The following is a 22758-nucleotide window of genomic DNA, read 5'->3' on the forward strand; positions in this document are numbered from 1 at the left end:
CAGCAGTACCATGATGTCTCAAGAAGTTGTTTTTTATCCCAGTGCAGGAAAGAGAGTGGTGTATCCTACACCAATGACATCACATGAGAAGATTGTGAATGATCCAAATCTTTTCATGGAGTCTTAAGAATTTTCACTCTATTTTAGGCACCAACTATACGTAAGCAACTTTTTTTTCGTTCCTAGAAACTTTCACCTTTTTGATTTCTTGGTGACTTGAATACATAATTTTATGGTTAATACTATTGGATTCATACCACCTATGTAATAAATTTTGCAACATACACAACCTTCTTTTTTATTTTGTCGAAGTTTCCACCTTTTTGTGTTTTTGGTAACTCAGATCCACAACTTTAAAGTTGTAGGTGTTGGATGCTTATCACCTTAACAATCTGACTTATCATGTAAGCAACTTTCATTATAAAAAGATCCTAGAAGATCTTACCTTTTTACATTCATCATAACTCAGGCTCCATAAAACTGAAGGTGAAAAATGCTTCTCACTTACATAGAAATTTTTGGTATGTAAATAACCTTTTCTTACCGTGAAAATATCCCACCTTTTTGCTATTTTGGTACATCAAACCAATAAATTTTAAATTTGAGATGGAATATGCTTCCTACCTCAACCAACCCCTGTTGCCACGTAAGCAGTCTTTAATTTTACTTTGATGAAGAAGCATTGGGGAGAGGTGATTAGACAAGGTGTAACTCATATTTAGGTTACCAAGGACATGATCTTAGGAGATGTGAAAAACATATATTAGAGTAGAAGGTTAGTCAAGTATGAGTGTTATCGTGCATTAGTCATATATAATTGTAGATGTCTATCACTAGTGTTGTGGATTGTGTTTCAATTATCACACTTTATTTGTGTCTGATTATTATTATTTTGTAGATTTTACATTGTTTCCTAGTTAGTTGTCATATTTTCTTCACTATTTTCCTCTTCTTTGTACCATGATTTCCTATACTTGAGCATAGGGTCTTTCGAAAACAACTTCTTTACCTCACCGGGGTAGTGGTAAGGTCTGTGTACACTTTACTCACCGCAGACCTCACTTGTGGGGTTATAGTGGGTAGGTTGTTGTTGGTTTTTCTTTTTATATTTTCGTATAGTAGATAATGACGTATTGGCAGATTATCACTAAGAAAATTTAAAAAATACTTAGAAAATAAATAAACAAAAAGATCAAAGGTACAAAAAAACATCTACACATAAATTTATTTTTAATAGAGTATGATTTTTTGACGAAGTGAATTAGATGAACACATGTTTCTCTAGTTCCGCTACTAAAGGGGTGGATTCAATCATGAGTTGACTTTATATATTTTAAAAATATGTTCTCACTTAATAAAGTTTTATATAATTAATTAATGTTTGATTATTTATATGTTGAGGTGGCTAAAAAGGGTGGCTTTAACAAGGTATAAATGTCTCTTCTTTTATATTTCTTCTTATAATAATATATTATATCATTTAAAAAATATCTTAATAAGATATACAAATATTGTTTTGTTGTATAGGTTGTAACAGAGAAGAAATGAAAAAAAGTTAGTTCAGTATTCAAGTTTTCACCACCTAGAACAAGTGCTTCATATGCATTCTGGAAACATTATTACACTTTCTTTCATCACTTTGAACAAGTATACTTCTTTAGGCATGAAATTTTGAATGATAAATTTTCTGAATTAGTAAAATCTCTCGTGTTATATTATTTTGTGCTAAGTGTGTGTATATGTGTGTTTGTGTGTGTGTGCATATATATATTTCCACATCAGTGTTCTATTTGTTCTGGTATACGATAACATTTGTATGTAAATGATAATATTTTGTGCGTTATAACTAGGCTAGACATATTCAATTTTTACCTCAATCTTCTTGAGTCTCCACTTTCTCCTTTCTCATAGAGGAGCAACTACACAAGCTACTTTCTTTCATGTGTCATATGGAGAGAGGTTGAGATATTTTTAAAAGACGTGTCGACGTATAACTCCTTTATGTTTTGACGATCTATTAAAAGTATTTCATAATAGTAATCAAAGGTGTTATTTGACCAAATTGCAGTTTACAAGTAATAACTAGTTCAAGAATTTTGATCTTTTACTACTAGTCCATACTTTTTCCTATTTACTATGATATGAAGTAGCATTTTTACACTATTGCTTCACTAGAAATATTGAATCTTCATCTATCAATCTTCCTGATGCTCCTCTTTCCCTGTTCTCATCGAGCAGTAAAGCTACACGGAGCTACTTTCTCTCACATGTTATATGGATGGAGTTTGAAATATTTTAAAGACAATGTCAATATATAAATCCATATATTTTGAGGCATCTTTTTAAAAAATTTAATAATAGCAGTCAACAGTGTTATTTGACCAAATTGCACTTTATAATTAATAAGTAGTTCATGGATTTTGATTACCATGGCAATCTTTTTTTCAATTTACTCTGACATGTGATAACATCTGTACATTATTACTAAGCTAAAAAAATTCAATTTTCACCACGCTCTTCATAAGTCTCCTCTTTCTTTATTGTCATGGAGGAGTAACTATATGAGGTACTTTTCACCACATGTTATATGGAGTGAGGTCGAGACTTTTTAAAGATGTGTCAACTTATAACTGCTTAAGTTTTGATACATCTATTAAAAAATCTTTTATAATCATAACCAAAAGTGTAATATAATACACATTATTTGATGCTTGATTTTGAGAAGATTGCTAGTAGAATTCTTGAGATTTGAATCTTGAATTGAAAACCTTAAGGCTTGTTATTGAGATATTTTGAGAGAAAGTTTATTTGCTCTCTAAGATGATTAATTTCATATTTTGGGGGCTGAAGGTTGAGGGAAAAAGACCTAAATACCTCCAAGGATGTGGTCCTTTAATGACTGAAAACTGTACCATTGATGCGCAGACCGATGAGCCGCATCATTGGCATCAACGTGATAGCCAATGCGTCGCGTCGAGTCCACATTGACTCACTGGAAATTGATTCTAAGAGCTAGGGAAAACATCCATCAACGCAATAGTTGATATGGCGCGTCAAGATCGCGTTGATCCACTGTTTTAGGATTCCAAACGAGCTTCAAAAGAAGTCCAAAAATTCCGAAACTTGTCCGAAAACACCTATGGATATTTCTGATCATGAATCAACCTAGATATCAATATTTAAGAGATATAAAGGTCAAGAAATAAGATTGCCAACTTTTAAAGGCTAAAATAACACTAAGTCTGAATACTTAGCTAGAATTTTCTAAGTCTGAGACCCCTTAACAAGCTTACAAGAGAGAATTAAGCTATAGAATTTTGCGGGGTCTTACAATATCTGCCCCTTGGGAACATTCATCCTCGAATGAGACTGACTGAACTGAGAGTACTAGTAGGCTGAATCTACTTATTGTACATGAATATCTGGGACATTACTATAGGACTGATACTACCGATATACTGAATTACCATACTGAACAAGCATATCTGATGCATGAGTACATAATGAGCTAATTCATGAGTACATGACTGGGATTTCTGATAAGATGAGTTTCTCTTACTGAACATGTATATCTTATGCATGGATACATGACTGAACTAACTCATGAACATATGACTGAACATGCAATGGTATTTGATACCAAATTTATAACTCAAATCTAAATATGAAACTGAATAAGTTCAAGGAAAACTATTACTTAAACTAGAAAATATTGATGAACTCAAGATCATTTTTGTAGTACGCATGAATGGGAACATAAGAACATTACTGAGACTGGAATGTGGTACATAAATTGAATATCATGCACTGAACTGAGCCCCTTGAATACATGGCTTATGGCTGAAAATGGAACTTTGAGGGTCAACTTATAAGTACCTACTACTCTAAACTGGATTCGTTATGTGAATAGAACTGGGAGGTTTAGGACATGAAAGCTTGGGGTTATAGTGCATCTCCCCTTTGGGATATTATGTCTCTCAAAGAATGCTGACTTGGCGAGATACTAAGGAAAACTGGGGCGATGCACAAGGCACCTATGAACTAAATCATGAATAAATATCTGGGATCTGAAATTGATATATGATATATGAACTAAGATGAACATGCACTACCTCATTGCCCCATCTTGGAATAATTTAATTCACGAGACATTCGGATAGAGTGACTAGATGGAAATGTGGAAACCATACCACACAAACTTATCTGTCTGACTGCTAATACTGAATTACTAGCTTTATGGACTAACTCATACTAAAACTTTATTCTCAACTATACTCTCTACCTTAGTACGATACTTCACCTAGGATTACTAAAATTCTCATGGGCGCTGTTGCGCACGAATGCATAAGCATACTAACTTATCTGATTAACTAGATAACTGATAGCTGAATACTGGGCATGTAAGACTAAACTATACTTAGTCTGAATAATGGGACTGAAACTGTAGAGTGTCATAAATATGAGGTAGGGACTGACTGGGTAACATGAGATAACTTAGCATGAATTCATGAAAAAAAATCTATATTATTTGAGAATGCAAGACCAAACGTATAACATGATTTTGAAATATTCTGTAAACTGAGGTACTAAAATACTGATAATTGAATAACTAATAATTGTACGCTATGGTCAAGCAAACCTGAAACTGAGCTGAGTTTCTAACCTGATTGCTCGACTGAGACTGGGACTTGGACTGACACTATAACTGAGACTGTAACTAAGACTACGATTAATATGGTAACTGGGACTAAACATACTGTAAGGCATGAGTGTAGAAGTCATGAGCTGCATGACCTAATTTTAGAGTTCATGATTTCATGAAATATAATTTGTACTGCTGAATGAATTGGAGCTCCTCATACTAGGAACTAGAAATACACACAACTCTATGAAAAGTGTGTGAATATAAGTTGTGTTCATGGAGCTGAGACGTAAAGCATGCATAGGTATAATAATGACTGAAATACAAGCTTTGAACTGAGATAAAGATGGGTTGGGCATCATTCCCACCCATTACTTTTCTGTACATACTAATATTACTACTAAAGTCTGGAAGCCTGACTTCTTAAGTATTATAATCAGATAGTTTTTGTATACCCACTGGGCTATGATAGACTGACCCACTGGGGTAGGGGCTGAGAAAGTTTTTGTTAATATTTTTTTTGAACTTAAAGTTAACTACTATACAAGGAGTTACAAAAGACAGCGAAACTCCTAGATCTAATGAGACATAAATATGTAAATGGGAGATCTGTAACATACCAGTGACCGCATCAAGAGAAATTTCCTGATCTTGTCTAGACAGAAGTGCATAAATCCTATTTGGGCGTTGCCCACTAATGGCACTGGAAGTGGAACCTTGCTGATTCGGGCGACCGAACTGAGCTGAAGGCCGACTGTGCTGACTTTGTAGACCACCCTTAGGATAGTCTTAAACTCTGTGACCTGACTCGCTACATCCAAAACACACATCACTGCCGGCTGTACACATACCCTTATGATTATTACCACATTTCTTGCAAAGAGGATTAGTACAAACACCGCTTGCACTACTTTGGGTTTTGGAGCCTAGCGCCCCATCATGACTGTCATTCCTGAACCTTGGTACTGGTGTACTAGCTGAAGATGGAACTGGGCCTGAAGACTTCTGGCTAAATAGAGAATGGTTACCACTTTCTGACCTTGGCTGGACAAAACTAAAGCTACCCGTTCTGGGTCTCTTATTTTCTCTCTCCTTTTTCTTAAGTTTCTGTTCCTTAATCTGTTGAGCATGGACCATAAGCCTAGATATGTCCATATCTCTAATCAATATCGTTGTCCTGTACTTCTTAACCACTCTACTCGATACCACAAACACAAGCTTACTCATTCTGGATTTTGTTGTCTGCTACAATATGAGGAGCATACATCGCTAACTGAGTAAACTTGAGGGAATACTTTTTTACACTCATACTGCCCTGCCTGAGATTGATGAACTCTAACACCTTGGCTTCTTTCAGCTCTAAGGGAAAGAATCTATCTAAGAAGGTTATAGAAAACTCTTCCCATTCTATAGGCTCTGTATTTGCACCCATGTCTACCTTCTACTGCTTAAACATGTATGGGCTACATCTTGTAGCTGATAGGTGGCTAACTCAGTGCTCTCAACAGCAGTCACCCCCATTATATCCATAACCTTTTGTACCTAATCAAGAAATTCTTAAGGTTCCTCATCTGACTTAGACCTGGTAAACGATGGAGGGTTCATTCGGGTGAAATCCCGAATCCTAGCAGCAGCAGTATTGGCCACTAGGTTGGCCGAAATAGTTGCTGGTCTTTTATTCTGGGCTACCATAGAATGATCTAGGGTGCTAAAGGCTTCTCTAAACTCAGCATTGGAGACATGTTCATCTAGAGAATCTGGCTAGACGGGCTAAGGTTGAGGCTGGTCTCCCGCTTCTCTTTCCTTAGTTCTTTTTTGAGACATGTTCTGTGAATACAAGAGAAACGTGGATTAGGTTGAGATTTTAACTGGAGCTCATGCTCACTCGCATGACATGAATACTGAAGGAAGGGAAACTTTTATTAAAACATCTCATAGCCTCCTATCTGTAAATGTGGTGCCCAACTTACCCATTCACAAGACTCTACTAGATGCAGCTTTCAAATATCCTAGGAAACTGTTGAACCTTAGGCTCTAATACCAAATTTGTAATGCCCCAAGTCTGTACCCTAAATGCTACATGGTGCTCATGATCCTGAAGGACCACAAGCTAACCCATGACTGGTACCTGCTGTAATAAATTAATAATAATGCTATAAAAATGCAAAATTAGGCAAAACTTGCCATAAGGTTCAATACTGTAAATAGTATTAGATATGGTATCACAATACCAAAACTGAACATTAATACTAAAAACTAAACAATTGTCTGAACTATACTCTATTCTGGAAAGCCTTTAAACTGTCTAAACTGTGGAGTTGATGGGACAAGTTCCCAACTAACTTTGACTACTGAAAGTAAATTGAAATGCTAAAATAAATAATCATGTCCTTAAACTATGAGGACTCACCACTAACTTTGTATGCTGAGAATATGAACTGCTAAGGGTGCTCTGGAGCCCGTGCGTCTGAACCTATGATATAAGATATCATAGTGTAAGAGAAAAACATGTGTCAGTACTTTAAATGTACTGGTATACTTAGTGAGGTAGGCTGAAATGCATGGGTTCTTATGCATGAACAATAATAATCGAATAATATGAGTATGACTGAATGAGAGTACATGCATGAATACGTAGACTGTAACTGAAATCATGGTAACACTGGATACTAAATCTGAATACTAATAAACAGATATATGAGAATACTAATATTGAATTACTGATAACTGAATGACTATATCTGAGAGTCTTAAATCTGTGGAACTGTACTGAGTTTTGAACTGAGCTGAGTGACTGTATCTAACAGTCCTAAATCTGTAGAACTAAACTGAGTTCTATACTAAGACTGAATCTAAAATTGAGACTATGTGAGGTAATCATCTAACCGACATGACCCTCTCTAAACTGATTGGGGTCCAAATTGTAACCCTAGTTAGAAGGGTGTCAATATCATACCACGGGTAAGGACAAGCTGTGAGTTATCCCTCTCTGATAGGAAGCTCTTCCATCAACCCTCGCTAATAGGAAAACTCAAATAAGATATATCAACCCTAGCCTCATAGGGAGATATCTCACCTACACTGGCTACATAGTTCTGGAATACAAGGATTGCTCCTAAGGATTTCACCCTTTACTGGCAGGTGAGTCCCCATCCTTGGGTTCACTCGGTAATGAATGCTACTCCCAACTGAATAGATACTGGACTAAATTATAGACTATACTAGGCTAGACTAAACTGTTTATTGATCGTGCTGTATAACTGAACTAGACTGATTTTGTGTTATCTAACTACTGGATTGATCACTGACTGAATTATGTGAACTGACTGAGTTCACTAAGTTCTGAACTGGATACTACTGCGTTCTGAATTGAATACTGAACTGAGACTGATTACTGAGTACTACTAAATTTTTTTGAGTCCTATAATTAACCGAGAGTACTACTGATCATAACATGACATAGATTATTCTGTAACTGACACTGGCTCTAGGTAAACGTCTAAATTGTTGAGTATAAATACCCCTAGGACTCGATAACAAGAAAAGTAGAGCATAGCATAGTTGTAAATGTCATAACAATGCATACTAGTCCATAGTTTGTTCGTAGAGACATTTACTTAAACACTTGTAATGCACTAACTTGTACATGAATGGGGAATACATGTTAGCATGCCATAATTTCATTATTCAACTCACATGGACAATTCATCAAAGACTTAGTTAGCATACATATGCACATGACACTAAACAATAAGTAGACATTATAATTCAAATCCCCAATGATAATTTCAAATGTTTTACATGGATCCTTTTGATATTACATACATATCAGTTAACCTCACATGAAACATATCACAAAACATGGATTAGACTCTCAATTAATCATTATAAACATGAACATAATCAAACCCTACATGGAATTCATGAAATCCATAAACTTGAAGTTTAAAAATAGTTTCTTGGACTCCAAGGGTGGAAGGGACCCTTGGATGAACACTTCACATACCATGATGCTTGATTTTGAGAAGATTGTTGGTAGAATTCTTGAGATTTGAATCTTGAATTGAAAACCCTAAGGCTTGTTCTTGAGAGATTTTGAGAGAAAGTAAGTTTATTTGCTCCCTAAGATGATTAAATTCATGTTTTGGGGGACGAAGGTTGAGGGGAAAAAACCTAAATACCCCTAAGGACGCGGTCTTTTAATGATTGAAAACTGTACTATCGACGCACTGCGTCAATGGTATCGATGCTATAGCCAACGCGTTGTGTCGAGTCTGCATTGACTCACTGGAAATTAACGCTGGGAGATGGGGAAAACATCCATCAATGTGATAGTAGATGCGGTGCGTCAAGATCGCGTTGATCCACTATTTTAGGATTCCAAAGGAGCTTCAAATAGAGTCCAAAAAATCCGAAACTTGTCCGAAAACACCTATGGACATTCTTGATCATAAATCAATCTATATATCAATATTTAAGGGGTGTAAAGATTGTGAAATAAGATTGCCAACTTTCAAAGGCTAAAATAACACTAAGTCTGAATACTTAGCTAGAACTTTCTAAGTCTGGGACCCCTTAACAAGCTTAAGGGACTGAATTAAGCTAGTGATTTTGCGGGGCTTACAATAGCACAAGAAACAAGTATGCGATCATTACTTTGAATATACTGGTATGCTAACTGAGGTAGGATGATATGCATGGTTTTATGCACAGGAGTAATAACTGTCTGAATGAATAGCATAGAGTACTGAATAGAATGCATGAAATATGTAAATACTGAGAATGCATGACCTAGAATAAAATATTTTCTAAATTAAAATACTGAAATCTGATAATTGAGTTACTGATATCTATATTCTATGGTCAATATAATCCTGAACTAAAGTATATTGAATACTCTACTGAGACTGTGGGAACTATCATCTAACTGATATGCCCCAATGAGCAAGTTGGAGTCCAACCTATGAGCCTAGTTGAAAGGGTGTCTGCATCGTGCCATGAGTACTAGCACTGGCTGCGTGGATCGACTAAAGTATTATCCCGACGGACTTAGGATTACCCTCATCTGGCAAGTACCCATATGAGATCAACCCTCAACTGGCAGGTTTACATCTCAACCTATGCTATATACTTAGTTATGGAACGTGGGGATTGCTACTAAAGGTCACACCCTCAACTGGTAGATGAGCCCCCATCCCTGGGTTCGCTCGATGCTATCCTACTCCCAACTGAACTGACTCTAATCACTGACAAAATTGAGCTTACTGACATTATGTACTGACAAAACTGATAATGCTCTACTGTATTTGAAACCCTTCTAAAAGTCTAAACTAAGTAAAAAGCTAAGTTTTTGGTTATTCATAACCCCCAGGACTTGATAGCAATAATAGAAAAATAGTACTAACGCTTTGAGGACATAATATAAAAGCACTTATTCAAAATTCATTCTTGTAGGTATTTCATCAAACACTTGATACTCATAGTTTAAGCTAAGCATGAGAATAGTTTAAAGCTTGTAGAAATAACATGATTTCAGCATCAACATCACTAATTATGATTTAAATCAGTGAGTAACATAATTCAAACGCATGGGGTTTAATAACAACAACAATTACATGTAAACACGGTGAAAAATCAAGATTCATGGAGATTCATGGTTAAAAATCATGATAACAAGTAAAAATCATTCTTTTAAAATTGAAATTTGGGTCCTTGAACTCCATGGGTGAAAAGGACCCATGGATAGATATTTAACATACCTTAGTTGATAAAATTTAGATAGTTCTTCATGAATTCTTGAAACTTTATCTTGAACTTTGAAGGCTAGGGTTTGTTCTTGAGAGGGAATTTGTTTATTTAAGAAAAATTGTGAGTAATGGGGCACATAATGCTCCCTTTGGGCTGTAATTACATGTTTTAGACGGATTTGAGGCTATGGAAAAAGACCAAACGGTCCCTAAAAAATTAAATCATGGTCTGTAAATACCGATTTTACATGCCTGCGCAATACGGTGCTATTGTGTTGTGCCACTTAGAAAAGGACAATCCCCATTTTTTCCAACGGTGCAATGTGGTGCAATCGTGTTACGCCACTGGAAATGGAAAATCCCATTTTGGCACCTTGGTCCGACGCGACACCACCATCATTTTATTGCATTTTCATCTCTTGCATTTTGTCTATGTGTTTGTTGTCGTGTACTTAGTTTCTCTCTCTATATGTGTGTGTGTGCGTGCGTGTATGTATGGGTGTAACTTTCTTTTTTGCCTTATTAAATCATAGAAGTTTTAGTGGAGATGGTGTGAGCTACCATTTGGAAACTTTTCTATATGCATGTGACATGCTAATAATATCTTTTACTTTTTTAATTTTCTACTTTGCTCAGTCTACCTATGATACCTACTGAGTATAAGTTGACCATACTAACTCCTACTTCCATATCTTTTTGCTATAGGTCCCAGTTCGAGTGTAGCCTGTGGTGGCTAATTTCATGTCATGGTAGCTAATTTTGAGGTACTTCTTGACTCTAGAGTTTGGGGATGATTTTGGGCTTCCTTTATGTTATATTATTTTTATCTATATTCGGAGACAGACTCTTGTATTTTAATTTTCATACTATGTATTAAATGCTTTCTTTATTTTTGACACCATTTATAAGGATTTCGCATTTTGTTCAGATTTTTTCTATGTTTATACATGTTGGCTTGACTACATTTTAGAAGTCTCTTATTTACGATTTTCTTTCATATTTCGAGTGTCCTTTCTGGAGTGGTATTTATCTTACCTAATAAAGCTAGTTCCTAGGTAGGTGCCATCATGACCTCAACCTTTCGGTCATGACAAATTGACATCAAAGCGCCAGGTTCATATGTCTCATAAGTAAGAAAAGTAGGGTGTCTAATAGTGTATCGTGGATTGGTACATTAACGTCTGTATCTATCTTCAAGAGGCTATAAGACATCTTTAGGAAAAAATTCTTTAATTTGATTCCTTATCATGCGGGTTATTCCTAACAAGTATTCTTCAACTTGTATTTTATTCTTTGTTGCACAGATGGTGAGGACTAGATCCAAAGATATTGAGGATATTGAGTCAGCACCCATTATTGGAGGCTTTAGTCAAGGGGTGAGGCAAATATCATTGCCGAGCTAAAGGTAGAGGTTGGGCACGAGGAGCTACTCTGGCCAGAGGAAGGGCTAGAGTGGTCTCTCCCGAGACAGAGAGATATAATGATATGAGTACCATCTGTAGAGTATGCGGGTGTTGACACCTAATATTTGTCCTCCATAACTAAGTTTAGTTATGAGTTTTTTCGGTTTTAAATAAAATTATAAAAGGTTATTTTATCTAAATAAAATTTTTTCAGAATATTTATCTAGCTCATTTTTTTTATTGTAAGCAACGATTATATATTTTCGTATTAGTACATACGAAATCATATAAGTTTGTTACTTAAATAATTATTTTATGAAAAATCTAATTTTAATTAGGGATTATCTCAAAAATGATTTAAATGGGTAAAAGCTTGCTTTTAAGATAATTTGTCCCCAAAATAATTTATTTGAAAAATATTTATTTGATTTTATTTAATCAAGAAACTCGGGATTAAATCGATACTTCATTCGTATCGAATTTTAATTCAATTTAGTTAATTTAGGGAATTTGGTCTTGATTGAGATCAATAGGCTAAAGTGCAATGCAATTGGCCAATTGATCTTTTAATTTGATTAAAATTTAAATAAATTGAGTAAATCGTAATTCTAAAATTATTTAATTAATAGCCTGAATCAATCCACCACCAGCCCCTTTATTTTTTGAAAAAATTACAGAAACTAGCATTCTTAAGACTATAATTACAATAAATAGCAACACTTTTTTAAAATTACAACTTATAGCAAAAGTAGCAATATTTTACCCACTTCATAGTAATAGAAGAATATGTATTTTTAAGTTGTGCATATGTATTTATGAGTAATACATATATATTTGCATATGTATTTATATAGCAACATTTTACTTAAATATAAATACAATTTGCTATTTTTCGTAATTATGAAACTGTTGCTATAAAAGTTATAATTAAAGCTACATAATTGCTATTTTTGAAATTTTCCTTTTTTTTTTTCAGCAAATACCAGCCCAACAGACCACCTAAGACGACCCATTTACTTCGGAAAAATTTCAGAAATAGCAACTCTGTAGCCTTAATTATAACTTATATAGCAATAATTTATAATTACGAAAAATAGCAAATTGTATATGTATTTAAGTAAAATATTGCTATATAAATACGTATACAAATATATATGTATTACTCATAAATACATATGCACAACTGAAAAATACATATTCTTCTATTACTATGAAGTGGGTAAAATATTATTACTTTTGTTATAAATTGTAATTTTGAAAAAATATTGCTATTTATTATAATTATAATCTTAAAATGCTAGTTTCTGTAATTTTTTCATTTTGTTTCGCTTTTGCAACAACAAAACCCATCCAACAGCCGACTCACAAAAACTCCAACCCGGCCCATTTCTCCACCTTTCCCCTTTATCCGTACAGCGTACGATGACAACAATAACAACGACGACGACAACTTCAACGAAATCGATGTCGAACAACACTCAAACCACCAGATAATGGAATGTCTGATGGTTTTCACCTCTCCCCGTCTGTCTTCCCTTGTCACTCACGATTTTCAGCCCATCTCTATAAATATCACCTCAATTCCTTTCTAAAAAGGAAAGAATATATAGGTTCAATGGTTCTTGAAGTATTTTTTCTTTGAATCAGTGGACAAATAGTTGTTCACCTTGAAGAACTCAAATTGTAAAATCCAAAATCTCAATATTTCAAATTTATTCTGAAAAGGTGATTTTCTTTTCCTCAATACTGTAAATCGTCACTCAAATTTGAATTTTGAAAGGCTTTAAAGAGAAGTCAGCCAGCCCAATTTTGCCTATAAAAAGAGGTTTTGTTCACCCTTCTAAAACAAGGTTAAGGGATAGAGAAATTGGGGAATATCTTGTGTTTTTATCTTACTCTCCCATTCACTAAATTCTCTATTTTCTTTAGTTTACTCCCGATGTTCTCCTTGTTTCCTTTTCGTCGTCCGAACGCGGAGTCAAGGTTAGTGGAAACTAGTTGCCGTCCACTCCTCATCTAGGTTCGCTGCTTCAAAAAAGGTAATACTTCTTTTACTTTGTCCTAATTTGGTGATGTATTTGAAATATGCTTTACAAGTTTAGGTGGAATTCTGTGTACCTGAGTTAGTTGTACAAAGTTTTATGCTTATGTTGAAAATTTGCGATGACTTTTGCTCATTACGTGTAGACTATGATCCAACAAAGAATACAAGCTTGAATCTTTATGATGAAAGAGAACGTGTGTTTGTTTCTTGTGAAAAATCCAATCAAATAATATTGTGACCTTTCTTGTTATAGCCTGAAGAAAAGATTTCCTTCTGTTCAAACTTGACTATTTTTTCTCTTTTAAGAGTCTAAGCCAGGTCCTTTTTTGTTCTGTTTTGGAATATAAGTAATTTTTTTGGCGACTAGATGTTGAACTTATGCGCTATTGTGCCCTGTTGATGAGCTTTAAAATTTGATGTTTTGTGTTGATATATATCACGCAATGCTGCTGGCCCGACAAATTTGAGGGAAATTGGTAAAATTCCTTTCCATGATTATTAGCTCCCGCAGTAGGCAAACAAGGTAAAATATGCTGTGTGTCCTAGCAGTAAGTCAAGGAAATGAGATTTGTTGTTATCTTTATTTCTTTATTTCTCCTAGCCATAATTCATTGGTGCACAAGACCGTTTTTCTGCCACCCTAAGCCTTGTCATGTTAAGGCAGTAGGTACCGATATTTATGTTGTTGGAAAGTAATCATCGAATTGTACATAAGTTAGCCCTAACACCAGTGTTATAAAAAAATTGTTTGTTAGCCATGTGAAGCTATTATGGGTGTCATATTGTGCTTTGGCTTGAGGTTGATTGTTTGTTCGTTGTTGTACTGTTTTTTTTGGTTTTGGACAATATGGAAGCATGAATTGATTGTGACTTTTTGTTAAGAAAAGCAAAGGAAGATGTTGCGTTTTTCTTCCAACACGAAATCTTGAATATGTAATTTATAATTGTTAGCCTTTATGCAACTACACTACTCTATTTGTTTCTAGCCATTAAAATGTAAATCTTAATATATCTTGTCAACTGTTTTGAGCCATTGGGTCCTCATTTTATTTCTATGAACCTGTTGCCGTCTATTTAATCATCCTTCTCTTTACTCGATCGTGTATTAATCCGTATCTTCTTTTTATTACATGAACTCTCTCTTATGAGTCCCTAGAACTCCCATTTCTTGCATTCGATTGGGCTAAACTCAACCTTGATCGAGTCAAGCCTTATCAAAATTCAAAAGGTGGACTGGTATACAAGAACCAACATTGGTATACAGCCTGTTATACAATTATATGCCGCTGGTATACATCGGACACAGTAGCTGAATAAAAAATGGAGGGAAAATACGCAGGTATCCACGCTGATATACACTGTAACTCAGTGGTATACCAAAAAATGCAGGGAAAGGAGCTGCCGGCATACAGCTAATATACATAGAAAATGGACTGAAGATCTATGAAATTTAGGCCCAAAAGCTGGTTAGCCCTTTAGTGGGCCAAAAGGGCCCAATCCAAACTCTTCTTTATCTATATTCCATTTTAATTTATCTAGTTGTATTTACTTGAACACTTAGGTTAATTAATCAAGATAAATTTCTCAAGATTGTGTACATTGTACTTTTCCAAAGTCTTTCAAATTACCTTACTTTAGAGAGTCGACGCATTCGTGGGGTGAGCAGGAGTTTTACTGTCGGAGAACAACATGCCTTCTGACATAGGAAATCCAAGTCCATGTCTGCCCAAATCATAGAAAAACTTAAGATAGAGTCATGCCTCCCTTTCAATTCAAGTCATGCATGCATATACCTTAGTTGAGTTGATTCTTGGTATTGACTCCGCATTTAGGATATCCACCTATACGTCGACGGGTTCTACGACCCAACGATCAACAAACATATTTTTTGAAACGTGATATGTTAGATGAATCCTTGTTAATTGTTCGGATCAATCTATCTCGAATAACTGTCATTAAGGCTCATCCTTCCTATATTAGGGTCACCCAATTTAGGACGCGAATATTTACATTTGCTATTATGTGGTATAATTATTTTATATGCTATGTGTTGCTTTGATTAAAGATAAATAGATCCACTCTATTTTTTGTAGGACATTTAGGAAGAAATATAAACTTACTATCTAAAAGTCTCCCAAAACATTCCAGGTCTCCAAGTCTCCCAAAAAAGTCCTCAGTCATTATTCATTAACTTCCTTTTTGAACACATTTATGTTCTTTTAGAAAATTGATCATGAACTCAAGAACCGTTCAAATAAAAGAAAAAAAGTGGAGTTCATCCAAGTGGAGGAAGTGCTAATGGCTGAAATTAAGAGAGTGGTCAGGAAGATCAATCAGACAAACGAGGAAATTGCTAAAGTCAAACAATTGATTACGCAAGAAAAGAAGAATTTTGAGCTTAAAATTAAAGACCCGACTGAAAGCTATAAGAAATGAAACATGAAACAAGCCTCACCTTCAGATGCAAGGGGAGGTTCGAATTGAAATTGCCATCATTCTAACCATAGAAGATCAAGATATGGAAGAAGTATAATGAAATGGGAATGACCACGCCTATCTAGGACCTAGTCGTTCTTGTCCTTTCATGTTTGATCCTTGCCTATTTGAACTACATATGGCCTGATTTCTCCTTTGTGAGATACATAAACAACCTTTCAGTCTGGACTTTGTCCTTTAAAACTTTATCTCTCATTTTGTTGAGAAAAGTCGCATGAATCCAAGTCAGCAGATCGAGACACCTAAAGATTTACACTTGTAAAATTTCTTGTTAAAGACCCACTTATTCAAAAAAGTTCTTCCCATAATATTCTTTCTAGTCAACACTCAACTGTGGATCAATTTACCTAGGAGGAAAACAACTTTACGTGTTTATATTATGTAGAATATCTTGCATTACTTACCACTAACGGGATCTAACATATTTTCTTTTGGAGTTGTTTACCTTATCAGGTAATCAAGTAAGTAGAAATTGGTCAGTGCTGAAAGCTGGTGGAACACCCATACATCATTAGATCTAAGGAAAATAGATTCCTCCATTAACCGTCGCTTTGTTACTGAAAAGGAAAGAATGGATGGTAGTAGCGAGGGAAATGCTCTCACCAAAATTACTGTTAAGGACAGTGTGATAACAACAAAAGGTGAGATGATTATCAAATTTACTAGGAGAATGGAGGATATTTAAGAAGAAGTACAACAGGCAAAAGATATGGCTAATCTGGCCATTTTTTCTAATACGCCAGCCTTGGATAACTGTGCGTGTCCACTTCGATTCCCTCCCTTTAGCTCTCCTAACAATGAGAACCAACCAAATGATGTACCTTCTGCTTTTATGCCTATATCTCTTACTAATCCCATCAATCTATCATACAAGCTGCGACAATAATCCAAATACTTACCATCCTTAAAACTACACTCCAAATTACCAAAATACCTCCCCAAATTCTTGCATTTCCCAAAACACTCATCCTACTTTTAATCCTAATGTCAATGTTCCTCAAAATTCCATTCCTACCTATCAAAACTCCACTTATACTGCCCACAACCTTTTGTTAATTAAAAATATGTCTCCCTCTACCTATTATGCCACTGTAATACCTGACATTCCCCTAAAACCTAGAAATTGACCAATATAAGGAAATGGAAAAAAGTGTAAGGATTTGAAAGACAAACATTCTAGGGAGATACTTCTGATAAAGAAAGAGACTGCCAAGATGAAGAAAATCTATAGTTTGTCCAATGCAACGATGTTTCGTTAAGATAACCTTTGCATCAACCTCGATTCAAATTTTCCTAAAAGATTTAAAATTTCTAAGTTTGAAACATTCAATGGTACTGGAAATCTTACAGCCCATTTGAGAGGTTATTGTAACCAAATGGTAGGTGCTGGTAGAAATGAAGTAATACTGATGAGGCTCTTGAGTCGAAGCCTAAGTAAAGAGGCATTAAAATGGTGTGCTTCGCAGGAACTAAAAAAGTGGCCTGAATGAAGTGCTTTGGCTAGGGATTTTGCTGATACATTTTCCTATAAGGTCGAGATAGATCTTGACCAATATTCTTTGGACCGCTTCAAGAAAAAGCTTAATGTATTCTTTGTTAATATGCCTATCGCTAGAGAGAAAAGGCAGCGAAGGTACGACCTCCCATGACAGAAGAAGAAATAGTTATTGTATTTACCTGAGCTCGAGAGAGGGGGTTTTATGATAAGATGATATCAGTAGTTCGTGCTACCTTCACTGGTTTGGTTAAGATCGTAGAAATAGTTGAGGAAGGACTTAGGACAGGGAAGATCAAAAAAGCCTCTTCCCAACTTGGATATTCAGGACCCTTAAAAAAAAAGAAAATGTCTCATTCATATCCTCTAGTCCAAACTAAAAGTCAAAGAAATTTTTCGGGTCCAATTCCGGGAAAGCATCATCACCGTCTATATACCCCTTAACTCCACAAAATCCTTAACCTATGTTTTATACCCAACCCAATTCCTGAATTCCACAACCAAATATCTCTACCAATCAACAAAATTATCCAGATCCATTGCCAAATTATCATCCCACCCCCAACTGGCAGGTTGATGTCTCAACCTACATTGGCTACATAGTTCTAGAACATAAGGACTGCTTCTAAGGATCACACCATCTACTGGCAGGTGAGTCCCCATCCTTGGTTTTATTCGATGCTAAATCCTACTCCCAACTACATAGCCATTGGACTGAGTTTTGAACTGTACTAGGTTGGACTGAACTGTTACTGATCATACTGTCTAACTGAACTAAATTGATTTCACTAAGTTCCATTGACTGATGGAATACTACTGAATTTTGTTAACTGACTGAATTTATTATGGTCTGAACTGAATATTGAATTGGACAGGACTGATACTGAGTCTATTGAGTTTTTCCTGAGTTTTGTAACTGACTGAGAGTACTACTGATCGTGGCATGACTGAGATTATTCTATAATCGACACTAGCTTTAGGTAATCAGCTAAATTTTCAGGTATTAAATACCCCCAGGACTCGATAGCATGAAAAGAAAAGCAGCACATGACCTTGCATAGCATAGAAATGTACACTTGTTCATAATGCATCTATAGAGGCATTTTATCAAACACTTGAATGGCATGAACTAGTATACATGCTAATATGATATAATCTCACTATTTAATTCACATGAACAACTCATCAAATACTTGGAAGGCATTGTATATGCACATATTACTAATCAACACATGAGCATCACAATTTCAAGGCTTTAACATGAATTCACATGATGCTACATACATAATAATTGTTTTTACATAAATCTTACACTTAATCACGGAATAGAAACCCAATCAACATTATAATCATGAATACACTTGAATCCAAATCATGAAAATCATGAAATCAATTTACTTAATGTTTAAAAGAGTTTCTTGGATTCCAAGGGTGGAAGGGATCCTTGGATGAACACTTGACATATCTTGAAGCTTGAATTCTGAAAGATTGATTGACTTCCTTGCAAATTGGATCCTTGAATGTGATGAACTAGGGTTTGTTCTTGAAAAATTCTAGAGAGAATGAGTAAATTTGGCCTTTTGGATGACTTAATTACATGTTTTGGGGGCTGATATAAGATGGGAAAAGACTCATTTACCCCTCTGGATGTGGGTTTTAACTACTGAAAACTTGACTAGCGATGCACAGACCGACGTACCACATCATTGTCATCGATACGATGGTCAATGCAGCGAGTTGAGTCCGCATCAATTCACTAGAATTTACACTGTAATATGGAGGAAAATATTCATCGATGCGATAGGCAATAGGGTGTGTCTATATCGCGTTGATCCATTAGTTTAGACTTTAAAATGTGTTTCAAACAAAGTCCAAAAAATTCGAAACTTGTTCGAGAATTTCCACTGACATTTCTAATCAGGATTCAACCTAAAAATCATTACTTTAAGGTCATGAGGATCGTGAAAAAGGATCACCAACTTACGAAGGCTAAAATAACTCTAGATATGAATACTTAGCTAAATATTTCTAAGTCTTGGACCCCTTACTAGCTTTTATAGGACTGAATCAAGCTTAGGATTTTGTGGGGTCTTATAATATCTCCCCCTTAGGAACATTCATCCCCAAATGAGACTGACTAAGCTAGGAATACTGATAGACTAACTTTAGATAATGGATATGCACAACTGCAACATGTTTTCATAACTGACACTGCTGATATGCTGAAATTTGATACTGAACATGTATATCTGATGCATGAGTACATAGCTGAACATGATTCATGAATGCATGACTGGAATTGCTAATAAGTTGAGTTTCATATGATGAACATGCATATCTGATGCATGAACTCACAACTAAATATGCAATGGTAACTGATACTAAGTCTATAAAGGAAAATCTGAGCATGGAACTAAGCAAGTTCAAGGGAAAACTGTTACCTTATGTTGAATCTGAGTTTGCAGAGAAGAGGTGAGGTTACTTGGTCCGCATATCTGCCTCTACTTCCCAAGTATCTCTATCAACGAACTGATTCTGCTAAAGAACTTTGACTAGAGGCACCTCTTTGTTCCTCAGTCTTTGAATCTGATAATCAAGGATTTCGACTGGAATCTCCCCATAAGAGAGGCTGTTCTGAACGTCTATACTCCCAACTGAGACTATAGCTACTGGTTCACCTATGCATTTCTTTAGAAAGGAGACATGGAACACTGGATGGACTGAAGGTAGATCCGAAGGCAACTCAAGCTCGTGAGCTACCTTTCCGAAATGGCTACAATTTTTTAAGGATCAATTTATCGGAGAATTAGTTTCGCCTTCTTTCCAAACCTATTCACTTCTTTTATAGGAGAGATTTTCAAATACACATAGTCACTAATCTCAAACATAAGATCCTTTCTCCGCATATCTGCGTATGATTTCTGTCGGCTCTGAGTTTTCTTAAGCCTTTGCCTAATCAAATGAACCTTATTTAAGTTGTCAAACACCAAATCAGGCCCTACTATTGCGACCTCTCCCACTTTAAACCAACCAATGGGTGACCTATATCTTCTCCTATAGAGTGCCTCAAATGGAGCCATCTGAATGCTGGAATGATAGATATTGTTATATTTAAACTCAATCAAATGTCAGTAGTCATCCCAACTACCTTTAAAGTCTATCGCACACGCTCGCAGCATATTCTCTAAAGTCTGAATGGTACTTTCTGCTTGACCATCTGTCTGAGGAAGAAAGGATGTACTAAGGTGAACTTGGGTACCACGACCCTTTTGAAATTCCTTCTAGAAATGAGAGGTGAACTGTGTACATCTATCTGAGATAATGGACAATGGAACTCCGTGTAATCTAACTAACTCTTTGACATAGAGCTTGGCATAATCCTCAGCTAAATAAGAGGTATGGACTGGTAGGAAATGAGATAATTTGGTCATCCTATCTATAATAACCTAAACTAAATTGTGTTGACGATGAGTACGAGTCAAACCCATCACAAAATCCATGCTCACCTCTTCCCACTAGGATTCTGATACTCGATCTTAACCTGCTTACATGTTGAGCACTTGGCTACAAACTCTGCAATGTCTCTCTTCATCCCACTCCACTAATAGATCTCCTACAAATCATGGTATATCTTAGTGGCCCCTGGATGAATAGAGTAACTGTAATACCCTGGGAAATTTTTCATTAAAATTTTGTGCATAAACGTGTTGGATTGTATTTTCTAGAATGAATTATAAATTTTTTGTGTGGAATGTCTTAGATTATGACCCAATATTGCCCAGAGTATCGAATAATCTTTCAAACGATATGTGGATCATCCAAAATGGACACCCGAGAAATGAGTTATGAACATTTCGATCGAACCGTGAATAGTAGTGAACAGTAAAATGTGCAGGAAAAAGTACTGAGGCCCGGCGTATTTTTGCTCCAACTTTAAATGATCATAAATCCTTTTACATAAAGATCTGGGTGATCTACTATATATAAACGGAAAGCTCTGCGAGTCCTCTTTCCAATGAAATTGGTTTCATCCAATTTTTCTATTGAAGCAAAAAGTTATGGTCGATCTACTTCAGCCTATCAAAAGCAAATTTTTGGGTCAAATTCAAATGATCATAACTCCTTGTACACAATGATCTGGATGAGATACTATATATCAACGGAAAGATATGAGAGTCCTCTTTCTAAAAAAATTAGTTTCATCCAATTTAGATATCGGAGTAAAACGTTATGGTTAATCTACTTTAGACTATCAAAATAGTCCACCAAAGGACTAATTCGAGAATTATTTGATTTTTAGGGGCGTTTGGTCATTCCCCCTCACCCAAAATCCGTCCAAACCCTATATTAAATCCTATTAGAAGCATTATATGTTATATTTCGTCAAATTCCCTCAAAATAAAAATCCTAAGATCTTACATCCAACTTCAAGAACCTCCAAAGTTCACCATTAATTCTGCAAATTTATTCAAGATTTCAAGTTCCTAGTTCAAGAACTCCAAGAACCATCATTCAAAGGCACGATTAACATCTCAAAAATGAGTATCGATCTAAAGTTCATCTTTCAAGGTATGTGGGGTTTTGTCAACAAGAACTCTCTTTCGTTCTTGTGCCCAAAAGTAATTTTCTTTACAAAGGCATGATTTTTATTTAATTTTTATGAATTTGAAGTATGAACCCATATCTTATGATGATTATTATGAAATATTGCTGTTTATGATTTTCAAAGATGAATTTACATGTGTGGAGATATAAAACATGAATCTTGAATGATATTTATCATGATTTTGATGTTTGGGTCGTGAATCCTCATTGGAAATTGTGTTTTTTTGAGAAAGTATGTGTTATAAGCACGTTGATGTTGAATATTTGAGATATTTTGAATAATTTGACCTTTTGGTCTTAATGGAGTTTTTTTGAACTCGAGTATG

General features: G+C 35.3%; 1 long non-coding RNA gene and 1 pseudogene across 1 annotated transcript; both read left to right on the top strand.

Annotated features, from left to right (window-relative positions):
- Positions 1 to 1377: 1377 nt before the first annotated feature.
- LOC107849058 overlaps positions 1378 to 22758 on the top strand; it is an 86199-nt pseudogene continuing 64818 nt past the window's right edge.
- LOC107851799 lies at positions 13139 to 15424 on the top strand. Its single transcript, XR_001669169.2, has 2 exons — positions 13139 to 13831; positions 14993 to 15424. It is a non-coding gene; the product is annotated as an uncharacterized LOC107851799 (long non-coding RNA).

The sequence above is a fragment of the Capsicum annuum genome, chromosome 12 (genome assembly GCF_002878395.1).
Source record: "Capsicum annuum cultivar UCD-10X-F1 chromosome 12, UCD10Xv1.1, whole genome shotgun sequence".
Lineage (NCBI taxonomy): Eukaryota > Viridiplantae > Streptophyta > Magnoliopsida > Solanales > Solanaceae > Capsicum > Capsicum annuum.